The sequence below is a fragment of the Ambystoma mexicanum genome, chromosome 3p (genome assembly GCF_040938575.1).
Source record: "Ambystoma mexicanum isolate Mex_15411 chromosome 3p, UKY_AmexF1_1, whole genome shotgun sequence".
Lineage (NCBI taxonomy): Eukaryota > Metazoa > Chordata > Amphibia > Caudata > Ambystomatidae > Ambystoma > Ambystoma mexicanum.
The window spans coordinates 672,571,915-672,589,417 of record NC_090925.1 but is presented as its reverse complement, the minus strand read 5'-3'; positions in this window follow the sequence as shown (position 1 = coordinate 672,589,417).

Here is a 17,503-nt window from a genome sequence, read left to right as displayed (position 1 = left end):
ACATATGTCACATGAACCACTTCTCACTCCCCGACACATTCCCTCCCTTATTGCCACCAACACAATGCGAACGGTACATTTTCCAGACCGTTCCGCCGCTGAACTGTCCTTCGATACACCATGGTGGCTTTCCCAATAAACTTTAATGAACAACAGGCTTCCCTCCAGCCAACGACTGACCGCATCCAAACTTCACCGACACCACGCCGTACCGTGATCCAATGACACTTCTGTCTGTAGAGCGAACGTGGAAATGGGGCCACAGACATGTCCCCATAAACCCTGATACTTTTTTGCTAAAATTACATTCACAACTCCTCCTTTGAAAAGTAAATGCACATGTGATGTCATCAGTGATGTCATTAATGACATTTGTGATGCCTTCTTTCATGTCCTGGGTGTTAGTGTTAGCAGAGCACAGTGGTGCGGGCAGTTATGGTCACTTAGCCTACCATAACTGGTGAATTTCAGGGGTTTTTCGGTTTTACTTTGAACCATAATGGAACGTTTGAAAAGTTTTTTTAGTGAAGTGCACAGATTTTTGGTAGGGCAACTTAACCATAACGTCCACTTAACAAAGTTTTTTTTTGTGTGAATCTTATGGGTTTTTAGTAGGGCAAATTAACCATAATGTCGCTTTAACAAAGTTTTTTTACTGAATTTCACAGGTTTTCTGAAGGGGACCCTAATCATAACATCTCGTTAATACATTTTTTTTGCTGAATATACACTATCATCATGTGATCTTGGCAGATATGTAGTATCATTTGATTACTTTATAGATGTATAACATAGACCATATAGAACCCCTCGCTATCGATATTGGAAAGGCACGGACTGAGCGCCTGTCTGCGGACGGGCGCGGACGAGGTCAACACTACCCAAACAGTCAGGGGGTATCTGAAATTGTACTAATGTGTTACACAAAAAGTGCTCAACTTTGAAAAAGGACACATAAAGACATTGGGGGTCATTACGAGGTTGGAGGTAAGGGATTACCGGCACCGGTAAGGGTGCCGATGCCGGTAATCCCTTACCTCCGTATTCCGAGTTCCCTTTGCGGGTCCTTCCTTACCTCCTGCTTTTAGCAGGAGTTAAGTACGGGACCAGCACAGGCACCTCGGAGGTAATTACGGTACCGTGATTTACAGTGCCGTAATTACCTCCTTCCCCATTCCCATTGAGCCCTATGGGGCAGAAATGGGAATGGGGAAGGGCAAAAGGTGAATGGGGAATTACTGGTCCCTCCAACCCTGGAATGGACCGGTAATTACTCGATTCACCATGCCGGATTTGGGACGGTTTCAGAGGCAACCATGGAGCTAATTACTCCATGGTTAGCTCCAAACCCGGAATGAGGCCCATTATAAGTACTAGTAAATAAATAGGGAAACCTAAACGTCTGAAACAAAAACCATGCATTTAATGACCATGTAGAATGAAAGGGATTATATCATAAAAAAAGAACGTATGACTCCAATGTAATTACCTCACAGAAACTCTGCAGCCAGGACCGACAGTACACTCACGCACTACAGCGAAGACAAATTACAACAAAAGAGTAAGTGAACTTCATTTTTCTTATATGTGTGTGTACTTTTATTGGTATGAGGGGCAGAAAAATATTTTCTTTCTGTTCTTTTGATTCAGAAATGTGCAGTACGTTGGAGTGGCTGGAGGAGAATTTTCTGCATGGGGAAATGTCCGAAGAAAGCGATAGTAATGGTACACGGTGCTCTGCATAAGCAAAATAATGGTCAGTATTTTATGGGCATTTAACATATATATATTTATTTTTAACAGACCAGGAAAAAAAAAGAAGAAAGACCAACAAATGACACAGAGGAAGACAGGCTGAAAAGGATAGAACTGAAAATGGACACACTAAATGACATTTTAACAGTTTAAGGCAATTTGTGGAGGAATTTGTGAGAGGAAAAATACGTTATCACTGTACCACCTGTACCTGCCCCCCTTCTCCCTTCCCTAGTCAACTGTCCGCAAACCTTCAAGAAGAAAATAGACGTTTTGATGAAACATCCATCCCTTCTTCCCCACACAAATCATCTCCTCACAATCAGCCTGTGTTGAACCCTAATTCCCCCATATTCGTGTCAGTATCTGCATCCCCCTGTATTTCTCTTGATGGAAGTGTGTGTGTGTTTTTAGAAAGTTTTTGTATATTTGTTGTAGAGGAAGGGTTTGAGTAATTTTTTTTAAAAAGACTTAAAATAAAATGTTTGAGAACAGCGCACCTGTTCGAGCTAGCCGTAAGCAATAGAATATGAATGTTCTAACGACAATACACCTACCCGTACCAATGCCAACCAAGATGGAACTGATATTACAATGCAGCATCTGTGCAAGTTGTGCGTAAATGAACAGAATGGGGCGTGCTAAGGACATTATACCTCTCCGTACCGCTCACAAACGAGATAAAACATGTTCCTAGAACACACCAGGTGTCCGGTATGTATGTAAATGAGCAAAATGGGAGTGTCCTAAGGACACTATACCTGTCCGTATCATCCGCAGCCAAGATGTAACCGTCCGTAGAACAGGCGCAGTGGCCGGCATGTTCGTTGTCAAACAAAATGGAGGTGTCCTAAGGACACTGGACCTGTCCGTACAGTCATCAGATCATGAACGCACATGTGCAGTACCCCCATAAGTACTGCGAACATCCCGCCTTTCCCTAACTGTCTGTCTCACTTGTGTCGCACTTTTAATTAGTTGCAGGACCCGGACACTGTCCGTAGAGCACTGGTGCGCATGCGCACATTTGTTAGTCTGCATTTGCTGTGCAGCGGGCAGGCTTTTCCCTCGCGGATGTGTTCAGGACGTCATCATGTGACCGCACCCACGCAGAGCGTGTGGAGTAATTTGCGCACGTTGTCTGCTTCCGCAACATTGCAAAATAACTTATACACACATGTGAAATTATTTTTCAGTATAAAATCACCATTTGACATGTCCTATACAATAGCTCTACCTGTGAACGTGTAGTTTACAATATTTGCAGTGCTTTTGAGTGATCAATATGGTCACGAGCCGCACCCCTCGACCCCTACAAATGGCCACACCCCCGAGCTCATCTTCGTTGTGCTTCTGGCTACAACAGTTAGAGTTGTGCTGCCTTTACTGCTGTAGCGACCATTAGGCAACTAATCCTTATGGCATCCATGGCTACTGTTGCTTCATTAGCCTCAGCACCACCCCCAAACCCTCCCCCACCACCACCTCTCCAAGGGCCTGCAGAGTGATATACGGGTGAGGATTTAGAGATCGAGGAAGAAGAGAATGAGGTGGAGGAACTCCACACTACAAACACTCGCTGGGAGTCGTGGGTGTGGCGGTTGTTTTCCATTTTTGGGAACATGCTGAAAGCACGTGCGAAACTGGTCAGGTGCAACCAGTGCCAGTTGGTGCTGAGTCACGGGAGACCTGGTGCGTGCAGCTTTGGTACGACAACCATGAAGCGACACCTAACTTCGTTCCACAGTGTGGACATTCGCAAGGTGGTGCCATGTGAAGAACGTAGTAGACTGAGTTCCTCCACAGCATCCTCTGTGTCCGATCCTCTCACCACAAGAGACACTCCTGTGAGGGAGCCCATCCCTCCAGCTGCCTCACAAGCCATTCACGATGCTGTTGACCCTTACCTTTCGAGGGTCACAATATAGTGTGTGTACTGTGATGCAGTACTACTCTGCAGGCGGGAGAGTCTTCGACGTTTTTTTGAGGCTACGGTCACTGAGCACCAGAAGAACTGCTCCCTACCTAAGTAAAGCCCACCCTATATCTTTCTCTCTCCACCTGGCCCTTTTTATCGCCGTGGTTGGTGTGCCTTCCTTACCTTCTTTGCCCTCCTCTCCCAGTGTGTCGTGTCCATAAAAGTAGTAAACTGGAAAATTACAAAAACTACAAAAAAGGCTCTTTTCAGAGCTGCCTTTCTCAGTTTAACAATAGAACTATCAAGCGACCGTTGTAGGCCACCACGCATTTTTGAAAAAGTCAGTGGACAGTTGTAGGACACACAAAAATGTAGGGTGCAAGCAAAGCAAAACCAATGGACTTTTCGCTGGGAGTAAGTTGTGGCTCTGAAAAGAGCCTTTTGGTGGTGTTGTGTGTGCTGTAGGTTGGAAAAAACAGATTGCCAAATAGGTGGCTATGATTCCAAGAAAAGTTCCAATGCATGTTGTACATTGCGAAGAAAAATCTGATTGCCAGCAGATGTGGGATGGACTCCATCTCTGTGAAAAATGAAAGAGCTGCAAAACAAAATGTTTTCATTGTGGAATGAGGACATGCCAACATCTCTTAGAAAGGCACAAACACCCTTATTCACATTGCACCTCGCTTTCTCCATTTGTGGACCAAATGCAGAAGAACGCAGCTTTTGTCTTCTTGCAATATGGGAAAAAACTATTTGGCAATTTGGAAACATGTCCATGACTTTCGCAAGTCCTTCCTTCATTGCAAATTGCAAAGAAATTCCAGAGACATGGCTTAACTGTTTCCTCTGCAATGAATGATAAGTATATCAGGATGACGCTCTTTCTGTAAAGTAGCGCAGAGAGGTACCAAGTCCAGCCACCTCATGCCACGCACACCATGCCAGTGCACTTCCACATGAGGAAATCCAAGATCTGCAGATAGACTGCAACTTTCTGCATGCACCTTCAACCAATGTATCCATTAGTCTCCCAAAATCTAGATAATCTGTTTCCGAGCACACAGAGCCATGGCTGTCTAGTCTCCTGTCAGGGAAAAGACGTTCTCACTTAATTTCTCCATACAGAACACACCCACTGACCTTTACTGACCAATCCCTACCTTCGCACATTCTCATTTGCATGCGTCTCCACCCCAGAATGCCCATTGGCAGTAGGCGCCGCCTGCAAACTACCGCCATGTTCGCGGACATGTACAGGATCAGAACATGACAACTGTACATTTAAATATTATTCCCCTTTCCCCATTAAGGAGGGCTCTGAAAAGAGCCATTTTTTATTTTTTTATTTTTGGGCAGATGCCTTACAGACACCTGTTATTTATTTTTTATTTTTATATTTCTTTACTCCTACACCCATTACAGAACCATCTCCAAAGCAAGCCTCACATTCCAAAAGAACATGGCATTTCCCAAAGAAGATAACGCAACACCATCTGCTTCAAAATAAGCTGCATTACTGGGAACAATGTTCTCCTGGCTGCAGAAAACATGCCAGCACGTAACATAAAAGCATGCATGCCGTGATTGATATTACACCTCCCAATACTTTGATCAGGACAGAAAACAGAACTGTTGTCCCATTTTCCTCTAGGGAGTAACGTGCTGATTCACTATGCACCGTGTTGTGGGCAACGTCTGCGTGCGTAACGTCACTGACGCGCTTACGCGCTAAGGGCCTTTCCTCGGATTACACACTGATGTGCAATTTTTTCATGTGCCAAATCACTCCGTATCAAGCTGGTCACGCGAATACACACGGAAGACCATGCTCCTGCCCAAAAGGCCATTTTCCTGCCCCCAAGAGCCCTGAGCACGCTTCCACCAGTCATCTACTGCTGCCTGCCTGCTGCCCACGTGCCCTGCTATTTGGTGACTGCACGTCAGCCATCTGCAGGGGTCCATTTGCTGTGTCCACCCCTGCTGGAACAGAAGACTCCCGACTGGGATACCATTGCTCCACAGCCCAGCCCCTGGACCCAGTTGCCCACCCACGCCTGCCTCGTGGGTCGCCATGTCAGGGCAAACACCATCTGAGACCACTGACGACCCCCAGTCAGAGAAGTAGAGGGCCACCAGCTTCAGTGAGAAGGAAGTTGGTGTCCTGGTGGAGCATGTCCTGGGGCATTAAGATGCCCTCTTTGGAACATCACGCGCCAACAAGGAAGGATGGTTGAGGATGTGGGAGGATGCAGTGGTTGCCATCAACGCGGAGGAGGTGGCAAACAGCGACATCAAGAACGTCAAGAAGTGCTGGGAGGACCTGAGGTCCAGGACCCTCTACAAGGCCCTGCGCCTCGCGGAGGGGGGCCGGAGCAGCATGAGTAACATCCAGATGAGGGTCCTGGAACACGTAGCCCCAGCGCTCCATGCCCAGATCCTTCAGGGGAAGACCCGTCTGGAGTTGAGCGGTAAGTGGCCAAGCATTGATGTGTGAGACAGGGCATGTTGCAGTGTGCTGGCAGTCTGATACTTGCCTGTATGTGTGACATAGGCCATGTATGGATGTGTGTGTGCAGGGACATCATGGTCATGCATGTCAGACCAGTAATATGTGAACCACATGGATGGTGCATGTGTTCCAATGCAACATGGGGAGCTGTATGCGGAATGCACACATGAATGCATGCCAGTCTCTGTTCTTGGACATGAAGGGGGGTGAGGGATGGGTGCTGCTGTCATGTACATGTATGGTGCACATGTGTGTTTGTCTGAGAATTGTGTGTGTGTGACTTTGAAATGCCATGGTGGCAGATCACACGAGTTGGTGGCAGATAACTCTCTTCGGCAGGGGCCTCTCTCTGGAACAGCCTTCCTGCCTCCCTGAAACTCGAGGAGAACCACCTCCAGTTCCGGAAACACCTCAAAACCTTCCTCTTTGCATCTGCTTTCTCTCCTCCCCTCCCTTGATGAACTTCTGACTGAAATTACACTGGTTACCTGGCCACCCCTCTGATCTCTGGCCCAGGCCTTGTCAACTGCCCACCTGCACTGCCTCCCTGGCAACCCCTGCACTTGGGGACTGTTTCTGTATCCCTTCAGTCGCCTTTCCAGCACTTGTCTGCACTTCCTGCACTTGCCTGTTTTTTTTAATGTGTTTTATTTATCTTATTTATTCCACTTCCCATGTATTGCACTTCCCCCTCTCCCTTTCCCCCCTTGCACTCTTCCTTTCCCCCTTCCCATGCACTTGCGCGATCTCAATGACACCTGGCCTAGTAAGATCGTTATCTGTCCTCCCTTTGTACCCCACCCTTTGCCTCGTCGCGCCTTGAAACACTTGTGTATAGGCACGTTATTAATGCCATATCATAACATATCATATCATGACACATGTCCGTGATGATGTGTAGATTCACTCATGCAGTGCGGTCACCGTTGTATCCACTGTGTCTATCCACTGTGTCTGTGGTGTACAAGCCATGATGCATCACCCTCCGGTGATGTGTGTGCATGGGACCAGTGTGAGCCATGATGCATGTGAGTTTGAAGGAAACATTTTGGTTAACAGAGGCCCTTGTACATGGATGCTGATGTTGATTGTAGGCGCCGGGACTGTTTCTGCATGTGCGTTGTGTTCATTCACCCATGTGTTGTGGAGGGACAGGTTGGAAGTGACATTTGACAGTGCCACTCATGTGTTATTGCTTCCTGTCTAGGGGAATATTGTACTGTACCCTGATGCTTGTGTTCTATGTCTCCCTCTACACAGCGTCAGGTGAAGAAGAGGGCGGAGACGGCGCTGTGGAGCCAAGCAGCAGGGATGCCTCGACCGGGCGGCGATGCAAGGCCCAGCCACCCTCCCAGGAATTGCCAACATCTGGGAGCGAGGGGGCTGGTGCCGCGTCTGCCACTATGGCTGTAGCGGAAGGGCCGGGTGAGCCCCCACAGGGGCTTGCAATGGCGGAAGACGGTGTGGAGACATCCAGTTTGGTGGTCTCCACAGAGGAGGAGGAGCCCGCTACTGAGCCGCACATGGGGCCTGGTGGGGGTAGTACCACTGGTGCAAGTGATGCAGTCCAGGGCCAGGGTCAGGAGGCAGCACAGGTCGGAGGGGCCTGTGCATGTCGTTGTCCTTGACCCTGTGACTGCACCACCATGCACCAGCAGGGATGTCCCGTCCCAGGCCCGTCCGCAGGTAGGGGGGTGTGCCACGTCATCTGCCTCTCCACTTCCTGCAGACGAGGGGTCCCACGACCATATGGGCTCCGTCCTGGTTGGTGTCACGTTTCGTAATCGTGACTTTCGTGAAAACGTGCAGGCTTCCTGGGCAGAGCACGCAAACCATCACCAACAGCAGCATCGCGACGTGGCACTGTTGGGAGGGGCCCTGGTTGGTGGGTTCCTACATGTGTCGTACACTCTGGCAGACCTCTCCTCCTCTGTGGAGACTATGCGCCAATCGTTCTCCCTGCCGTCTTCCGGCCCAGATACCACTAGGGCCCCCTGTGGACCTGGCCTGATCAACACAGCCAGCTTGGTGGAGATCCCATCCCTGCCACAGTCGGGATTCGGCGGTCCAGCAGGGGTGGACACCCCAACAACTGGAGTCCAGCAGATGGAGGATGTGCAGGCATCGGACAGGGCACATGGACAGCAGCAACAGCAGCAGGCTCTAGGTGGGAGCAATGATAGCTCAGGGCCATCGACATCAGAGGGGCAGGCATCGGCCAGAGGGCAGGAGAACCCTGGAATGGATGTGTCTTCCATGTGGCTGCGGTTGGGCCAGCACATAGATGCCGAGCTGCGGCGGGCGGAAGAGGCATGGCTCACCATGGTCAGGGAGGAGTTCTCCATGTGTCGGGCATTGAGGCGGGCAGAGTGCCTCGAGGCAACTCGCAGGGAGTTGTAACAGGCCATGAGTGCATCACTGCGAGACCTCGGGGCCAGGGCAGAGGCCCGCCTCCGAGACATCGACATGGAGTTCGATGATGCTCTGGCCCGGGACATCACAGAGTGAGCCGTAGGACTTGCCCGCCGCCATTGTATATAGTTAGATAGTGTTAGGTTTCCTGTGTTCTTCTTTTAATTTGGAGTTAATGGACATTACTCCACTTCGTGTGTATATAGTTTTTTCTTCCTTGGACTTTTTTGTAGGTTTCCTTTTGTTTGTGGATCATGGACCATTTGGAATTACATTGTACATAGTTGCAGACTTGCACATACTTTCTTTTTCTATATTCCCATGGATCAATGTTTTTTTTAAAATTTGGATTATGTTTTTATTATGGACATTGGCAATGGACCACTTTTTTATTCTACGTGATTTTTCTTTTTTTTAACTTCATTGGATTTACAATAATTTTTTTCTACTTCGGTCATTGTTCATTGATTTTCAGTTTACTATTCCTCAAAGTCAGTTCTTTATGTTTTTAATACATGTTTGATTACTTCAGAATTGGTGTTGTGCTCTGTAATTGTTTTTTTGCATGTCTCATTGAACATTTCCTCAGTCACGTGATGCCACTGTGTGGCTGCATTGTGCATTCCTGCATGGGCATGGTGGCTCATTTCATCTAGCATGGGTAATTTGGGAGTGGGTTCTGTCGATGGTTGCATGCTTGGATTGGGGGGAAAGGGGGATTGGGGTTGGCTTTTGGGACATGGGTTTGTTTTGTTAGGACATAGGTCTGGGCCTGAGGCTCACTGCTGGTGGGTGGGGGTGCTGGGGGACATGAGTCGGGGCATGCTGGCAGGTGCTCATCACTGCTGGGGCGTGGGGGTGCTGGGGGACATGAGTCGGGGCCTGCTGGCAGGTGCCCATCACTGCTGGGGGTGGGAGTGGTGAGAGACATGAGTCGGGGCCTGCTGGCAGGTGCCCATCACTGCTGGGCAGTGGGGTTGCCGGGCGACATGAGTCGGGGCCTGCTGGCAGGTGCACACCACTGTTGGGGGGTGGGGGTGCTGGGGGACATGGGTTGGTGATTACTAGTGGAAGGTGACATGTGGGCTGGCTGGGGGGCATGCCCATGGTGGATGGGCTGTGTGCGGGACATGACCAGGGGTGCAGGGTAGTCCCCTGTGGTGTGGGTTGCCTGCAGGGGCTGTGGAGGGGGTAGAGGGCACACCTGGGAGGACCCACACTGCCAATTCACGTGTGGGACTCCCCACTCACCCCACTGGATTCACGTACCCACTCTGACATTGAAATCGCGTGTGATACTTCCCGCGTACCCCTGAAATAGACGTACCCTGCTCACACAGGGCCAATCACGTGTGAAACTTCCTGCGAACCCCAGTAATACACGTACCCCGCCCGCACAGGGCCGATCGCGTGTAAAACTTCCTGCAAACCCCAGTAATACATGTACCCTGCTCGCACAGGGCCGATCGCGTGTGAAACTTCCCGCGCACCCCCAAAATACACGTACCCCGCTCTCACAGGCTCAATCGCGTGTGAAACTTTGAGCGCACCCCAATAATACACGTACCCCGCTCGCACAGGGCCATTCGCGTGTGAAACTTCCCGCTCACCCCAGTAATACACGTACCCCGCTCGCACAGGGCCAATCGCGTGTGAAACTTCCCACGCACCCCTGAAATGCATGTACCCCGCTCGCACAGGGTCAATCGCTTGTGAAACTTCCCGTGCACACCTGAAATGCACGTACCCTGCTCACACAGGGCCAATTGCATGTGAGACTTCCCGCACACCCCAGTAATATACGTACCCCGCTCGCACAGGGCCAATCGCATGTGAAACTTCCCTCGAACCCCCGAAATGCACGTACCCTGCTCGCACAGGGCCAATCGTGTGTGAAACTTCCCGCGCACCCCCGAAATGCAAGTACCCTGCTCGCACAGGGCCAATCGCGTGTGAGACTTCCCGCGCACCCCAATAATACACATACCCCGCTCACACAGGGCTAATCTTGTGTGAAACTTCCCGCGCACCCCCGAAATGCACGTAAACTGCTCGCACAGAGCCAATCGCGTGTGAAACATCCTGGGCAGCGGGGTGCGTGTATTCGGAGGGGTGCACAGTGAGTTTTACAGGCATTTTCGTGGTTGGGGGTCTGCGCACCATGTACCGGATTTGTCGCTGTACATGGTGCACGGGGCGGGGTTGAGGGCGTAACTGGCGCTGCTGCAGGGTCGCTGCGCCACTCTGCGCCACGGCTGGTAATGGATGTTAAAATCCATGAACACGCTGTGCGCGGAAATGGATTTTAGCGCATGCGTCTGGTGCAGACTGTCGCACGTGCACACTGTGCGCCAGCCACGTGCGCCACTTGTGCACTGAATTCTATGAATTAACCCCCGAATCTGTATAGCTAATACATACCAACACTCCACCTTTAAGTACAAGATGTCCGATTTTTCATTGACAAACCGCACTACTTCTTACTGTCTACCGCATAACCTATACATATGTTACAACCCTCCCAATTTAGTGCGTAACTTGATTTTCCATTACAAAATGGCACAATTTTCTACTGTTTACCGCCTACATAAATGCTACTTCCAATGCGATCGTATGAGAAAAAGTAAACGCTCCCGATTGCTGTGGTGACATCTCCCTTCGAGAGTCTCCCGATTTTTCGAAATCGTACATATAATATGAAAGTACAGACATTTTTCCCATTCACTATAATGACCTATCGCTTACAAACCTCTCTGCTATGGATAACACAGCTTAAAAGAAACAAGGCATTTTTGTAACCTACATTTTTTCTCAATTCTGAAGCACGTGCAACTGACATACTGCAAGTACCATAGAAAGGCAGTACATAGTGAAGTGAAATGTACACATGCACTGTGTTGAAATATCAAAGGAGAATACTCCGACGAAAAATGCAAAATTAACGTGTACAGTAGCATCAGTGCTTTAAACACACAAAGTTACTAACTTCTTATTTTTACAATCACAGTGAAGACAACTCTCCTGAAAATCAACAGAATCTACACTGCAAACAACATATCCGAAGAAACCTGGTCATTCTGCAAAAAAAAGTAAGTACAGTACAACCTTTATATTCTAACTATTCCTCAAACAGACTGTGTGGGTTACGTATTTAATTTGCGCACCAAAGCAAACAATGATTTCTGTACCATTCTACCCACAAATCCCCATTTATTAAACAAAGAATAACAGGCAGAATGACTCACAAATCCCTGTATGTTTGGAACTCAAATAACATACAGAACCCTTAGAATGTTAGTACTAGAAAACAAATAGCTGTTTCAATTTTATGCCAGTACGTTCACTATTAATGGTTCTCCCCGTCACTAGCCCACTTTCTACTCTCATCTGAAGCACACTGTAGTAGTATGCAAACAGAAAAATAGCCTTTCCAAATCATTGTAAGAGGCCAATGCACATTCACACACCACCACAAAGACCTTGCCCATCAAACTCATGCACGCATGCACACAGCACAATTACATTGTACAACAGACCAAACCATGCCTTCTTTTTTTCAACAGGCCCCAAAAAATGCCTACCAAAAAGCAAGTCCATAGAAAGGAACGCAGAAGTAGAGCAAATAAAAAAAAAGTGTCCAACCTCACCATCCATCTGTAGCAGAGTTTGTAGAGAACGTTGGAACAAAACAGCTAATACAGTTGTTTAGCAAAACAAAGGAAGCTTAAACTAACAAAACTTTACCTCTTCCAACAAAATGTGGCACAAAACTCTTCACAAAAAACGGCTACCAGTACTGCAAACAATGCTCCTATTAATCCTGATATAGTAACAAGAACCTATAGTAAAAAAAGTATTTTAGCAAAAATGTTTCGCCACAGAGTCCTTCAGAATCTAATAAGAAGAGGACCGAAATCATCGTCAACCCTTAAAACCTACCGTAGAAAATGAATCCTACAAGCTCTCATGGACAGTGCAATCATTCTCAAAAGGAAGTTGTTTATATTAGTGTTAAATAGAATGAAACCACTAACACAACTAAGTACCAAACTACAAAAGAAACTTATCAATAAATGGAATGTGTACAAAAATAACTTCTTACATATTTGTAGAGGTGATTGGAGTCACACAACAACCACAGAACCATATTTTTAATGAAGAAGCATACACACAAAATCAAACAAACACAATTGCCATCCATAGCAGTGGACAAGGGTATGAAAAAATCAATAATAGCATAATGGAACAAGAAACACTGCTTAGAAAAATATCCCCTGAAAACTCAAAGAATCACCTTTCAATTCGACTGAACCAGACCGTCCAGCATACAAATGGCTGTGCACGTCAATGTGTGCCATTCCTAACAAATCTTTCAAATCTTTACGTCAGTTCCTCAATCAGTATGTGAAAGGTAAAGACAAAATTAAAATGAAAGTGCTGCAAAATATGGATATCTGTCCAGTGCGCAAATACACAGGACTACAAGGACATTCATTAGCCTGCATTTCTGGACCTATTTGCAAAAGCACCTTCCATGATATCAAAATGATATCAATACATCATTCAAATGTAAGCAATTTAGAGTATAAAATATACTATGCTAAAAGTCCAGCTTCAGAATTAGCTAATTTAAATAACACTCTTCTGCATGGTACACCCACATATCTACAAGAAGCATTTGACTGTATCCAGAGAAAATATTTTGGAAGTGAAAGCCACTTACAAAATGCAATAGTTTTAGAACAGACTACCAACATTTCTGCACATAGCAACCTTCTATTACACACTTACAAAAAATAAATACTAAAATTTAAAAGTGCATCGGCTGAAATACCAAACCATGTGTGTGTGTGTTGCCAGAGAACGTTTTACAAAAGGAACATACAAAATATAGACATAGCATACAAAATAGAAGACAATGAAGATTCCAAATGGTATGAATTAGCTCTCTACCTTGTAGCCAAAAACAAATATCAAATAACTGAACCCCTAATATGTTGTAGTTACTGCACTACAAAACTAGACAACAACCAAACTCCTTCATGTGCTATTACAAATAATTTGGAATTGTTCCCACTACCAAAAACCCTGCAACAACTCAATTTGTATGAGAGCATCATAATTGAAACAGTTTACCCATTTCAAGCTATTAACGCCCTCACCCAAAAACAGCAAAATTACCTCCATCTGAGTTGGTGAAATTGGTTTATTTGCCATTAGATTTAACAGAAAATGTACACATCCTGGGAGTGCAACGTTCAACAGAGCATTCTTTAATTTTCTTGGCAAATGGTGTAACAACAAAAGACAAAAAAAATTGGCAACAACTGGTGGATTTACATAAAGTTAGACAAGCCTTGCAGTATCTAAAAGACAAAAACGAATACTATAAGGAAATAAATATTGAAGAAAGCTTAAGGGAAACAACTGAAATAATTGAAGATTCATCAGAATCTGGACAATTCGAACTTCTGGATCCTGCTGCAGTATCCTCTCATTTTGACCAGTATACAATTCATCCATTCCATTCCAATGAAAACATAGATGATGCACTAGAAACTTACCAAATGCGACAAAACAAAGGTTCTCCAATGAGCATATGGGAAGAAAGTATAGAAGCACGTTCTTTTCCACTGCTATTTCCTACTGGCAAAGGTGGAAGATACGATGATAGACCCACTCAGATTACAGCATCAGAATACCGCTCATTACGAATGTATTCACAAGATCCCAGGTTTAGACAAAATGTGGAATACATATTCCACCTACTCTTTGAAAGTGAACTAGCAACCCTATGTTACAGAGTTGCACACATTTTGAAATCTGGATCCCACCTTCAAAATATGTCAGCTACGCAATTAATACAAAAAGTACAAGAAAAAGATGAGGCTTTACAATCAAGTATAACAAATTTGTTTGCAAACATGCGTGGTACAAAAGAATATTGGTTCCGACGGCACAGAGATGTACGTTGTATGATCAGAAACCTTGGACCACCGACTTGGTTTGTTACACTAAGTTGTGCAGAATATAAATGGGACGATTTACATGAGTTCCTACGCATATCAAACGAAAACAAAACAAATATTAACTCCTGGAGAACTTTGCTCTCTAGATCCAGTTAATGTGTGAAGATATTTCCATCATCGTTTCATTGCTATGCTAGACTTTATTTGCAATAAAACTGTTCCTCTCCTCGGAGAAGTGAAGCACTTCTTTTGGAGAAAAGAATACCAAGCGAGAGGAGCACCACATATTCACATGCTTTTATGGATCAAAGGTGCACCTAAATTTGGTCACAACACTGATGCCACTGTTTTGCAGTTCATCCATAAATATGTCACTTGTGAAATCCCTTCACAACGGACACATAGTGACCTGCATGGGCAGATTTTACAATTTGAAAGACACAAATGTGGCAAATATTGTTGGCACAAATACAAAAACAAAGGGAAATACTACACCAAATGCCGGTTTGGTTTCCCTAGACCAGTTACAGAAACAGGTGAAGTGAACAACTTCATGTCTTCATTTCGACATAGTGTGAAAGGTAAATCACCTAAGAACACGTATTACGTAAAAAGAACCGAATAATCTAAATATATCAATGATTACAATGCAATCATTGTCCTCTTATGGAATGCAAACATAAATGTGCAGTACATTGCAGACAATTCCACTTCTGTTGCACAATATGTTACAGCCTACTTAACAAAAGCAGAAAAAACAGAGCTTCAAGACCTCTGGGGTGACTTATCATCAGACAAAACACTATCTCAGAAATTGTACAGCCTAGGCATAAAAATGCTCTCTCATAGAGAATGCGGTGTCTATGAAGCGGCAGATCGTTTAACCGGTACTGCTTTGTACGGAAAATCAGACAACATAGTATGGCTAAGTCTTGGTCCTGCTAAATCTAGAAAAAGAGTTATGAAATGATATGAGGACATAGAAACAATTGCCAGAAATGATCCCAACAGCTAGGACATTTTAAAAAACAATTTACTGGGCACATGCTATCCGAACAGGAGTAGCACTTTGGAAAGCATGTGTCTATACCACATAGCTCAAAACTTTGCATACAAAAATAATATACAACCCGATGAAAGCAAAGGCAGATATAGGGCCTCATTACACGGATGGCGGTAGGGATTTACCGGTACCAGTAAAATACCGGTACCGGTAAATCCCTACCGCCTTACTACGAGGTCCCTTTGCGGGTTGGGGGATTTAACACCTGCTTTTTGCAGGCGTTAAAATCCAACCCGCTAAGGGACCTCAGAGCTAATTACGGCACCGCAAAATTGCGGTGCCGTAATTAGAGCCTTCCCCATTCCCATAGAGCCCTATGGGGCAGAAATGGGAATGGGGAAGGGCAATGGCGGAAGGGGGATTTACCGCCCCTCCAACCTTGGAATGGGGCGGTAAATCCCCTTTCTGCCAAGGTGGTGCCGGTATTTTACCGGCATGAGCCATGGCGCTAATAGCGCCATGGCTCACCGCCTACCGGGTAATGAGGCCCATAGAGTCACAGATTGTGAAGGCAGCTTAGTGAATCTTACCAAACGAAGCTTAATTAATCATATTAAATTGTCATTAAAAACCCCTCAACTGAAAGAACTATATTACATGTCTCTGCTACAACTTTTGAAACCATGGAGAAAAGAGGAACAGATACTAGATAACTATGACTGCTATGAAGATGCTTTCAAAGCAAATGAAAGCGCTATCACCGATGTGAACTTTACGCAGTACAAAACAATGTTGCACAATAAACAGCAACACAAAGAAGAACTTCAGGCCCAACTAGATAAGGACTCTTCCGACAGTAGTCAACCTTCTGTAATAGGAAGTCAAGAACCACTAGGACAGCCAGTAATAGTAAATGAGGCAGAATTAGCTATGACAGAAGTGGAAAACACCATGTGTCACTATCAAGAAAATATCAAAGACTTATCTGTACAACAAGCACAACTTAACAAAGATCAGCGCACCAATTTTGAAGACGTAACAAAATAAATTACACGTGGTGTACAACACGAAAATAAAGAATGTACCTGCCAAAATTACAAACCTATACTATTGTACGTCAATGGTGAAGCTGGGTCAGAAAAAACATTATTAATCAAAATCATCAGCAAGTTCCTTCAGCAATTGACAAACAACAAACTGTCAGCTGTTGTAACTGCCCCCACAGGTTTAGCTGTCTACAACATAGGCGGTGTCACTTTACACCGATTACTACTTCTTCCAATAGAACACCAAAAAAAATTAGACTATTACAAACTTTCTGCAGAAGCTGCAATGGAACTACACAGATTATTAAAGCACATGAAAATGCTATTAATAGATGAAGTGAGCATGGTCTCCAACTTAATGTTGGCTTTGATTCATCTCAGATTGCAAGAAGTACTTAAAACCAACTACAAAGAACTCTTTGCAGGGAAACACATTATCTTTTTCGGAGATCTTCTACAATTGACACCAGTGAAAGGTGAACCTATGTTTAAAACCGTAGGACACAAACTATGCCGTAAAACTGTTGGAAGCATATGAAATGTCAACCTTTGGCAACATTTCCAATACAGAGAATTAACACAAAACATGCGGCAATCTGCAGATCTCACTTATGCCAACATCCTAAAAAGTATTAGAGTTGGTGCACTATCTCAGGAAGCACAAGCAATATTGGAAAACCAGCACATTCATGCACTTTATGGCGATAATGCATGTTCTACTGATGTTATGGAACAATTAGCAGACAAAAATGTCAATTGTATGGCCTTAATGTCAACTCTTGCAAGCTGTATCAAATTCAATGAAACAATGTTAAATAAAGAAATGCAACCAATAATTGAAATTTGCGCCACAGACAAACTAGACGTACATGGTATGACACTACCCAT